Genomic DNA, 10,141 nt, shown 5'->3' on the forward strand with positions numbered 1-10,141 from the left:
TGAGCTATAGGCGCCGAGCCAGCAAATTATATTAATTTATGTTTCTAACATCACTATATAATCTGTACCTTGGCAACACTGGGTATTAACAATGAAAACAACAATAAACATTCTTTTGCAAACTTTACAGTTAGAGATATTATTCTCATTGTTGTATTACTTTATTATTTATAATGTTACCTGGGAAAATTAAAATACTGATCCTACAGAGGGTGGGCAAGAGTGTATAGGAACTGTCACTTTCATACACCACCGGTAAGAACGCAAAATGGTAAAATACTTTAAAATGTAGTTTGATGGTTTCTTAAAAAGGTCAACGCATACCCATCCTGTGATCTAGTCATTCCATTCATAGGTATTTACCCAAGAGAAAAGGAAATATATGTCCATACAGAGAGACTTAGACACGAATATTTATAGTGGTTTCAGTTGTAATAGCCTCAAACTGGTTTTTTTTTTTTTTTTGAGATAGAGCCTCAAGCTGTCCCCCTGGGTAGAGTGCCGTTGCATCACAGCTCACAGCAACCTCCAACTCCTGGGCTCAAGGGACTATAGGCACCCACCACCACACCCTATTATTTTTAGCAGCAATGGGGTCTTGCCCTTGCTCAGGCTGGTCTCAAACTCCTGAGCTCACGCAATCCACCTGCCTCAGCTCCCAGAGTGCTGGGATTATAGGTGGGAGCCACAGTGCCCAGCCTCCTTCACTTATTTCTTGGCAAAGCACTGTCCCATGATTTCCATTCTTGGCACCTCGGATCCTCGCTTCAGCATCTGTTCTTTTAGAAAACAGGTTTGTCCAGCAACTTGTATGTGCAATCTTCCCTGTGATCAGTTTGATCAAGTACATTGTCTCTTAACTTGGGTTGCTGCTGACTCATAGGTCAAAGGCTTCAGGCTGTGATGGACGCTCTGAAGTGCTCACCAAACCTAACTCACAGTAAAGGAACTCTCAAGAATACTTTTCCCTGTGGCAGGGTGCACTGGATCACGCTTGTAATCCCAGCACTTTGGCAGGTTGAGGCCAGGAGTTTGAGGTTGCCGTGACTGTGATGACGCCACTGCATTGTAGCAGGGTGACAGAGTGAAAGTCTGTCTTGAGAAAAAAAAAAATGCTTTTTCCTTTTCTCTCTTCTTTCTCCTTTTATTTCATTTTCTTGTGGTCTCCCCCTATATCTGCCCCTGGGCTTTATATGTCATTTAACATCCAGTTCTCATAACCCTTCCATCCTAAGTACTCTTAGCTCCATTTTTCTTGAGACAGAGCTTCAAGCTGTCCCCCTGCGTAGAGTGCCGTGGCATCACAGCTCACAGCAACCTCCAATTCCTGGGCTCAAGAGAGTCTCCTGCCTCTGCCTCCCAAGTAGCTGGGACCACAGGCGCCCGCCACAACGCCCGGCTATTTTTTGGTTGCAGCCGTCATTGTTTGGCGGGTCCGGGCTGGGGATTTGAACCCGCCACCTTAGGTGTACGTGGCTGGCGCCTTAGCCGGTTGAGCTATAGGCACCGAGCCAGCTCCATTTTTCATTTAAGGAAACTAACTTTTGTTTTTTTTGGCTGGGGCTGGGTTTGAACCCACCACCTCTGGCATATGGGGCTGGCGCCCTACCCTTTTGAACCACAGGTGCCTCCCAGAAACTAACTTTTGAAGAAATAAAAAAATACATCCAGGATGCCATGGAAAGTATGGGAGGAAATGGAGCTCTGAGCCCATAGTGGTCCAATTCCAAAATGAGTTCTCAACCTTTACTTTCCTGCCTCCCACTTACTACTCTGGGTTTTAGTGAGTTGCTTAGTTGCTTAGGTGTTTGCTTTTATCTTTTTTTTTTTTTTTTTGAGACAGAGTCTCACTACGTTGCCCTCGGTAGAGTGCTGTGTGGCATCACAGCTCACAGCAACCTCAAACTCTTGGGCCTAAGTGATCCCCTTGCCTTAGGCTCCTGAGTAGCTGGGACTACAGGAACCCACCACAATGCCTGGTTATTTTTTTTTTGGTTGTTGTTGCAGTTGTCATTGTTGTTTAGCAGGCCCAGGCCAGGTTCGAACCCGCCGCCTCAGTGTATGTGGCTGGCGCCCTAACCACTGAGCTACAGTCACCTACCTTGCCTTTATCTTCTAACTCTGATAAATTGAAGGTTTTGTGTACAATACGCCTTGAGATCTATTGTGTTGCGGCAGAGAAACAACAATCTGTGTGGGGTGGAGTGAGGGGGCGTTTCCAAAATGCTTTCTCCTCAGTCTCAGACACAGACATATCGCAGATCAAAAAGTGGTTAAAAAAAAAAAAAAGACTGTGGCTCCTATAATTCCAGCACTCTGCGAGGCCAAGGTGGGTGGACTGTTTAAACTCGGGAGTTTGAAACCAGCTTGAACAAGAATGAGGCCTGTTTCTACTAAAAATAGAAAAACTAGCCAGGTGTTGTGGTGAGTGCCTGTAGTCTCAGCTGTTCAGGAGGCTGAGGCAAGAGAATCACTTGAGCCCAAGAGACTGACGTTGCTGTGAGCTGTGACACCAGAGCACTCTAGCATGGGGAACAGAGTGAGACTCTGTCTCAGAAAAAAAACAAAGTGTTTAAAAAAAATTATTAGTTTGCCTTGTTACATGTTCCTTCAGGAGCAGTTTCTCAGTATTGGTGCTATTGACATTTCGTGCGGATAGGTCTCGGGGACAATCTGGGCTTGGTAGGATAGTAGCAGCATCCCTGGTCTCTACCCACTAGATGCCAGCGAAAGCCTCTAGCCCCGCTGTAACAACCCAACTCACCTCCAGATATAGTCATATGTCTTCTGGGAGGAAGAATCATAACCACTGGTCTGCGTAATAAACACTTAGTGCCTTTCACAGTTTCAAAATATATCCTCAGGCGTGGATGTGGAGAGAAGGGAACACTTTTACACTTCCCGGGGGACTGCAGGCTAATACAACCTTTTGGGAAGAAAATATGGAGAACCCTCAAAGAACTCAAGCAAGACCTCCCATTTGATCCTGCAATCCCATTACTGGGCATTTACCCACAAGAAAAAAAAATCCTTTTATCATAAGGACACTTGCACTAGACTGTTTATTGCAGCTCAATTTACAATCGCCAAAATGTGGAAACAGCCTACACGCCCAACAACCCAGGAATAGATTAACAAACTGTGGTATATGGAATACTATTCAGCCATGAAAAAGATGGAGACTTAACATCTTTTGTATTAACCTGGATGGAGGTGGAACACATTATTCTTAGTAAAGCATCACAAGAATGGAGAAGCAAGAATCCTATGTACTCAATTCTGATATAAGGACAGTTAACGACCTAGTACATGATGGGGGATGGGGGGGAGAGCAGAGAGAGGGAAGGAGGGAGTCAGGTGGGGAGGTCACAGTGTGTGACACCCCTTTTGGGGGCAGGACGCAGTTATAAGAAGGACTTTCCCTAACAAATGCAATCAATGCAACCTGGTTCAAAAAACTAAAAAATATGGCTCAGCTCCTATAGCTCAACCGGCTAAGGCGCCAGCCATGTACACCTAAGGTGGCGGGTTCGAATCCCCAGCCCGGACCCGCCAAACAACAATGACGGCTGCAACCAAAAAATAGCCGGGCGTTGTGGCGGGCGCCTGTGGTCCCAGCTACTTGGGAGGCGGAGGCAGGAGACTCGCTTCAGCCCAGGAGTTGGAGGTTGCTGTGAGCTGTAATGTCACGGCACTCTACCCAGGGGGACAGCTTGAGGCTCTGTCTCAAAAAAAAAAAAAAAAAAAAAAAAAAAAACCTAAAAAATAAAAAAAAAGAAAAGAAAAAGAGGACCTCTAGACTTTATAGTCTTCAAAAGTCCTTACTTTTGAGAGACTCAGAGTGAGAAAAGCACCAGGGATGATGATAAAGCATTAATTAATTTAGATAAAATCCAGCATAATGTTATTTTGTATTATTAATAGTTATAGTAAAATGGCATCATATAGATTAAGAAAAAAAAAGAAAGAAAGAAAGAAAAAAAATCCCCAAATCCTTAGACTACAGGGCTGGTCAGGATATGCTGGAATATTTACCTCTCGCCCCTTTCTTTGTATTCCATGAGCAGACTGTCCTGGTGGTGGCTAAATGATTGATTAGCACACACAGAAACCTGATCAATGTTTATTTAAGCATATGGTTAGTTAAAGGAAAACATTTTAATCATTCTTTCTCATTATAGATAATTTTTATTGGACTCACATCGTTTGCCAACCCAACGGGCAAGTCCCTTAATGCATGTTATCTCCGGTATGACTCACGACTTTTTAAAACAGGCGTGACTATCACCTCCATCGGACTGATGAGGGGACTGAGATTTAGAGAGATTAAATAACTTTAAGGTCACTGGGGAAGACGGGTGCCCCTGGGAATCTTACCCCACATTGGTTTTTATACTTGGGGTCTATATCCCATCCCTGTTTCCAAAATTAATATTCATCCGCCCTAGGGCAATTAAACTAAAAGAAAAAAGAAGAAAACAAAATCATCGCAAATCTCACACCCAGCCATTATCACATGGACGTTTGGTTAGTATTCCTCTCCGTCTTTTTTTTTCTCTGCATTTAAAAACATATATACTTTAGGGGAAAAAAGGGGACACATGTAATATCCTTGTTTCCTTTTTATATTTGGGAGTCCTTTTCCATCACGGTGTTAAATATTCTTCCCCAGCACCATTTGAAAAGGCTGTCATAGTCTGGCGGGGAACAATCTGCCCTTGTCAGACATTCTGCTCAGATGTTTCTCCTCCCTCCCCACCGCCTCTCTGTCTCTCTCTCTCTCTCTCTCTCTCTCTCTCTCTCTCATGTTATTAATGCAGGATAAGTTCCCGGCAGTGGAATGCTAGTGTAAAAATGATCATAGTTTCTTTAAAAGGTACTTACTAATGGCACTGAAAAAGGATCGTATTTTTTTTCTTATTGTTTCACTATTCAGACGTTAAAAAAGATGGAGACTTTACATCTTTGATATTAACTAGGTGGAAAAGGATAATATTTTTAAGGCCCGTGATGTACGCTGTCAAACTACATTCCCCCTACAGGTTGTACCGGTTTACATTTTTACCTGCATATATTGAGTGCATATACTTGTTTTCTCCAGAAACACTCAGAGCTTCTTTCTAATAAAAGAATACATATATCTATAAAAATATAACTATATCTGTACACACACACTCAGAGACACCACAGAGGAAATCTTATTTTTTATTTGCATTTCTTTGACTAGTAAGTTTCATATTTCTTTAATGAGAAATTTAGGCACGTAGAAATTAGGCACATAGGCCAGTGTTGGTTAAAAATATATGCTCTGAAATATGGGAACTTAGACTCATTTCAGAGACAAAAAATCTCACAGACCTGAAGCATGCCTATGTCGAATTATCCCATGTAAAGCAGACTGATGTCAGAGTAGGCTTAAACTCCGTACAATTATAGTTCTTAAAGAATCCTCAGAGGAAAGCAAATTTAGGGAAGAATACAAACAAAACTGCAAGCGCTACAAAACGCAGATTAACAGCAGTCATTTAACATGGTGGACGACACAACTGTACAGGAGAGGAGTCTCTGCAGGCAGCTGGACGCCTAGTCACCGAGCTTTCTGTGCCTGCCATGACTCAGCCCGCCCACCACTTTTTTCCTGGACCACAAGAAACAAAGCCTTCCTGCTGGCACAAAAGCCTCCTTTACAAGCTCAGCCTGCCTCTCTTTTCTTCCCACTCACCCGGCAACTAAAGTGATATTAACTCGAGGTCATTAGTTGTAAACCTAAGTACGTGATTGAGAAGGATGTTCAGTTAGAATATGGAAAGATTATTTTGAGATCACTTGGACAAGGGAATATTCAATGAAAACTACTTTCCTCCAGGGAACCCAGGAACCCCACTGTGCTAAGCTTTGAAAGCATACCCAAGGATCAGACGGAGTGTGAGCAAGTGGGAGCCAGGATGTTTGTTCTCTTCTATAAAATGGAGCAAATAAGACCTGCCTCATATGTGGTAGTGGATTGAGTCAGAATAGTGCAGGCAGGCAGCTTAAGACAGGCAAACTATTATTAAAATATGTTTTTCCATTCATCAATTGGTTTCTGAGAGATGTCTCAAACTATACTGCCTTTACAGGAGGAATACTGCATTCCAAAACAGGACAATAAACTATTAAAAAACAAAAAACAATCCATGGTAGCTTATGTCTGTAGGTAGATTGCTTCAGCTCACGAGTTTGGGACTGAGCAAGAAGGAGACGCCCATCTCTACTAAAAATAGAAAAACTAGTTAGACTCCTGTTGAGTGCCTGTAGTTCCAGCTACTTGGGAGGCTGAGGCAAGAGGATTGCTTGAGCCCAGGAGTTTGAAATTGCAGTGAGCTATGACGCCAGAGCACTCTACCCAGAGCAACAGAGTGAGACTCTGTGGGAAAGAAAGAAAGAGAAAAGGAAGGAAGGAGGGAAGGAAGGAAGGAGGGAAGGAAGGAGGGAAGGAAGGAGGGAAGGAAGGAAGGAAGGAAGGAAGGAAGGAAATCAAAACCAACAACTTCTCCCCACTTAAAAAAAAAAAAAAGATCTCTCTGTTCCAGGATTTCCTCTCCTTGTCCCACTCAGGCACAGGCTGGCTAGAGAGTTCTGCCCGGGATTTTTGTTCATTGCCATTGGCTCACAGAGCATATCCCAGTCTCCCTGTTCAAATAGTTGGATGTGTTCTGAGACTTTCTCAGTGAGAGAGTGATTGGCTTCTACACAGCATGAATACCAGGAGCCTGATTCACCGGCTCCTGCGTGGGGTCTGACTTCTGCAGAAGGCTCCCTACGGATCTCTGCTCTCCTTCCTGCCATCTGACTCCAGGAAGGTGGCGTCTGAGCCACCCTGTGCCAGCAAACTCCTGGGAAAATAAAGCTGGACTCACTCAGCTCAATTCTCTGCAGCAGGAGCAAGCTGGAATGAATTTACATACACATTTTGTTGATATTTCCTGAATGTCTCTTGAGAATGTAAATGGATTCTTCTCCTTTCTGTAGGAGTAGGGTCAAGTAAGGACATGTTAAATGCTTACAGGTTCCCCGAGGGCCTCCAGGCCCCCATCCCATGCCTTCCTAATGCTGTGACTCACAGTGAAATCCTGCCACTGCCTCCAATCATTCTAGAAAGCCTTTTAATGCAACTTCATTATCACTCTTGATTGGGGTCCAATTTGCATACAATAAATTGCAAAGATCTGAAGCACAGTTCTGTGGGCTTTTTTTTTTTTTTTTGAGAAAGAGTCTCACTAGGTCCCCCTTAGTAGAGTGCTGTGAAGTTACAGCTCACAGCAATCTCAAACTCCTGAGCTTAAGCGAATCTCTTTTCTCAGCCTCCCAAGTAGCTGGGACCACTAGGCGCCCGCCACAACGCTCAGCTATTTTTTGGCTGTAGTTGTCATTGTTGTTTGGCAGGCCCAGGCTGGATTTGAACCCACCAGCTCTGGTGTATGTGGCTGGTGCCCTAGCTGCTGAGCTACAGGCGCCGAGCTGGTTCTGTGGGTTTTAACAAAGGTCTACACACTCTTACACCCTCGTAACCACCACCTAATTGATCTAGAAAGCTTTCATCACCCTGGTGCTAAGTTCCCTTGTGCCTCTTCCTGTAACGACTCATCCTCCCTCAAGGTTCTGATTTCTGTCACCATAGCTCAGTTGGGCCCATTCCAGACTGTGATGTAAATGAAATCAGATGAAATATTCACTTGGGGGTCTGCATCTTTCACTACTGTGATGCTTTGGAGATCCATGTTGTGACGTGAGCCTTCCGTTTACTTTATATTTAAGCAGCGGCCCATGGATTATGTGACTATGTAACACTTTATAAAAATCAATTCACCTGTTATTTTTCCCCCCAGTTTTTGACGAGTATGAATAAAGCTGTGATGACTACTTGTACCGAGAAGTCTCTTTGGGAACATGTGTATTTATTTCTCTTGAGTAAATCCTTCAAAGAGAGATTGGTAGGTCGTGGGACAGGTGGAGGCTTAATGTATGTCTAAGAAATGGCCAAACTGTTCTGCAAAGTAGAAATCTTACTTTGTTTTAAGACTCCTGACCAAATCCTGGGCCTCCCTACCCGCCCTCTGTTAGCACAATAGCTTTCTTTTCTGCTTTATCTGGGCAGATTGATTGCAATAAAAAGGCTGTTTCTCTTTCTTTCTCTCTGTGTTCACATCCTTTTGCAATCTTACCTTTGCTGGGCCTGCTATCAGCAGCGGGGGGCTGTTTTCCCCTCCTTGAGTATCAGTTGGATTTGCGTGTCATTGTGACTAACAGAATGCAGTGAAGGTAACAGTGTGCCCGCCTCGGCCACAAGGACCTCGTGCAAATCTGTTTATATCCCGGAACCCACCACTGGCATGCGCAGAAGCCCAGCCCAGCTAGCTGGGTGAGAGAAGGGCCCACTTGTTTTAGCTAAAGCCATCTCAGACCAGCCTATGGCACCTGACTTCCTAATTTAGGAAGGAGCCCAGTTTGGAGTAGCAGAAACACTTGCGCAGCACACAGCTGATTATAGAAGTGTGTGTAAACTCAGCTTGGAAGAGAAGAATTACTTGGCTGAACTCATAAACAATAACAAATGCTTATTGTTTTAAGATATTGAGTTGCGGGGTGATACATTACACAGCCATATCTGATGGATACATTTCTATTAGGATAGAGCTCACCTCCTCCTCTAACCTTTACTACCTGTGCACACACTGTCAGTTTAGTTAACATCTCTGAACCTTAAGCTACCTCATCTGTAAAATGGGAATCATAATGCTTACTTCACAAAAGAGTTTGGTGAATTAGACAAACAACTGAAAGAATAGTAGTTGATAGTGAGAGCTCAATAAAATCTTCCCATAGTAGTAAGAATGTAAATGAAATCATCACTAGTTTTATTTATCTCAACAGTTTTTTTTTTTTTTTTTGAGACAGAGTCTTGAGCTGTCACCCTGGGTAGAGTGCTGCGGTGTCACAGCTCACAGCAACCTCAAACTCTTGGGCTTAAGCAATTCTCTTGCCTCAGCCTCCCAAGTAGCTGGGACTACAGGTGCCCACCACAATGCCTGGCCATTTTTTTGTTGCAGTTGTCATTGTTGCTTAGCAGGCCTAGGCCGGGTTTGAACCCACCAGCCTTGGTGTATGTGGCCTGCACCCTAACCACTGAGCTCCAGGCGCCAATCCTCAACACATTTTTCAGGTTGTGGAATCTTCTTCCATGATTTTAGAACCAGAAAGGCTTGGACATTTTCAAAATTTGTCCTTCCAAGGGGCTCTTCTACAAATGGAACTTTATCCTGGAAGTGAGAACAATGTAACCTAAATATTGTACCCACATGTTAATTCAGATAAAGTTAAAAAATTATGAAGCAAATTTGTCCTTCCAGTGTGCTGTATGACTGTGTGTCCCTTCACCAGACATTTCATAGCCATGTAATATGGTTATTTGTTTTCACAGATTGAGAAAAACATAATGGAAAATCCTGTCATCATAATTTCTCGAGTGCTTTGCAGTAGACACATATTTTATGAGATTACAATAGCCAGTAAAGCTAGTGGTACATGAAGAACAAGATGTATTTATTTGGTTTAAGACGCTACTTTATGTGTAATCAAATCCTGGGATTTTTTTGAGACAGTCTCACTTTGTGGTCATTGGAGTACCATGGTGTCATAGCTCATGGTAACCTCAAACTCTTGGGCTCAAGTGATTCTCTTGCTTCAGCCTCCTGAGTAGCTGGGACTACAGGTGCCCACCACAACGCCCCACTAGATTTTCTATTTTTAGTAGAGATGGTGGTCTCACTCTTGCTCCGGCTGGTCTGAGCTCAAGCAATGCACCTGCCTCGGCCTCCTAGAGTGCTAGAATTTACAGGCATGAGCCTCTGCGCCTGGCCTCTTCTGGATGTTTCTTAACCAAGCAAAACGAAGATTCTTTTGTGGCTCCTTCTGTCTGGGCTGGCCCTATGCGCAGCCAGATCATTCCTCCATTCAGATTCATTCCCAAATATCACCTCTTACTGCGGGTATCTCTGCCCTTCCTTGTGAGGTAGTCCTCCTTCCAGCCTAATTTCTTTCTTTTTTTTCCTGGTTTGGGTTCCTTCATGTGCTTCTCTAATGCTATTTCAGTGGCTTATTT

At 43.6% G+C, this 10,141-nt stretch overlaps 1 long non-coding RNA gene across 2 annotated transcripts in view; it reads right to left on the minus strand.

Moving 5' to 3' along the window:
- Positions 1-10,141, minus strand: part of LOC111724454 — a 39,240-nt gene that overhangs the window by 16,508 nt on the left and 12,591 nt on the right. The window contains exon 3 of one of the 2 annotated variants that reach the window (XR_002772756.1): positions 9,134-9,299. The exons of the other annotated variant lie outside the window; for it this stretch is intronic. This is a non-coding gene — a long non-coding RNA (uncharacterized LOC111724454). Of the gene's footprint in view, positions 1-9,133; positions 9,300-10,141 lie in introns of those variants that run through there. 2 annotated transcript variants of the gene reach the window in all.

Source organism: Otolemur garnettii, unplaced genomic scaffold, assembly GCF_000181295.1.
Source record: "Otolemur garnettii isolate 467f Iridium unplaced genomic scaffold, OtoGar3 scaffold00023, whole genome shotgun sequence".
Lineage (NCBI taxonomy): Eukaryota > Metazoa > Chordata > Mammalia > Primates > Galagidae > Otolemur > Otolemur garnettii.